Source organism: Nothoprocta perdicaria, unplaced genomic scaffold, assembly GCF_003342845.1.
Source record: "Nothoprocta perdicaria isolate Ctin4 unplaced genomic scaffold, notPer1 scaffold_101, whole genome shotgun sequence".
Taxonomy (NCBI): Eukaryota; Metazoa; Chordata; class Aves; order Tinamiformes; family Tinamidae; genus Nothoprocta; species Nothoprocta perdicaria.
In genome coordinates, this window is record NW_020454106.1 from 1,044,630 (window position 1) to 1,045,688 (window position 1,059).

General features: G+C 46.7%; 1 protein-coding gene across 1 annotated transcript in view; it reads right to left on the reverse strand.

The window, feature by feature from the left end:
- The window catches only part of LOC112948564 (L-threonine 3-dehydrogenase, mitochondrial), an 11,671-nt gene extending 11,627 nt beyond the window's left edge, over positions 1-44 (reverse strand). The window contains exon 1 of the mRNA XM_026040833.1: positions 18-44. The gene's annotated coding sequence lies outside the window, so the exon portion shown is untranslated. The remainder of the gene's footprint in view (positions 1-17) is intronic.
- Positions 45-1,059: the final 1,015 nt, after the last annotated feature.

Sequence of the window (1,059 nt, forward strand, 5' to 3'; positions counted from 1 at the left end):
ATTCATTCAATGCTCACCGAGCTCCCGCCGCGCTCCTCCGCCGCCGCCGCGCCCCGATTGGCTGAGAGGGGCAGAGGAGGGCGGGGCTACGGCGCTACGTCATCGCCGCCAGGGCGGGMCCAGACGGGGGAAGGGGGAGAAGGACGTTCTGACGACAGCGTGACGTCATACCCCGCGCCATTTTAGCCCAAGTGGCGCTTGTGAAGGCCGGTTGTGCAAAATAGTGAGGGGTTTACCTCAGAAATATGTGGATTTGCCCTCAAAAAATGGAGAAATACTAGATTTCCTGCATGAGTGGTGCAAGGGATTGTGGCAGCCTGGATGCCGGGGCCCACCCTGCCTTGGGTGTCATTCTCTTGCAAACATAACCCCAGATCATCGAGATGGGCAGTCCTAAAGCAGGTTTAACTGTGGGGTAAAAATGTAGCAAAGCCTGTTTTCCTAAAAAAAAAATATATATATATATATATATATTTTAGGAAAACAGGCTTTGCTACATTTTATATATATATATATAAATGTGAAATTACTGCTTTACCTGTTTTTCGACTCCTCTTTGAATGCAACTGCTGAAAGGAAATTTTGTGATGATGGATCCTGGGGGAAGGGGATGGAGCCAGTAATTGGTGTGTTTTGCCACGCTCCAAAAAAACARCCCCCAAAACTTTTCACATAACCAATATGGGGAGATTTGTGGAAAATTGGTGACTTCTGTGGGATGGGTTTTTCTGAGAGCAAGGTTGCTCAATAACCAGAGCCAGGTGGAAAATTCCTCCAAGAAATTCATATGGAAACTCCTGAGCAGATGATTTTGTGAGAGCTAAAGTGAAATAAAGGCTTTTGGGGGAGAAGAGGGAGAGGGAGAGGGAGAAGGAGAGGGAGAGGGAGAGGGAGAGGGAGAGGAGAGGAGAGGAGAGGAGAGGAGAGGAGAGGAGAGGAGAGAAATAGAAGTTGATTGTGGAGAAGATGGCAGGAAGATGTCCTCCAAGATGATGATAATTATCTTTGTGATAATTTATGGCAGAAAATAAGGAATAAAATACTAGAATACTAAATTAG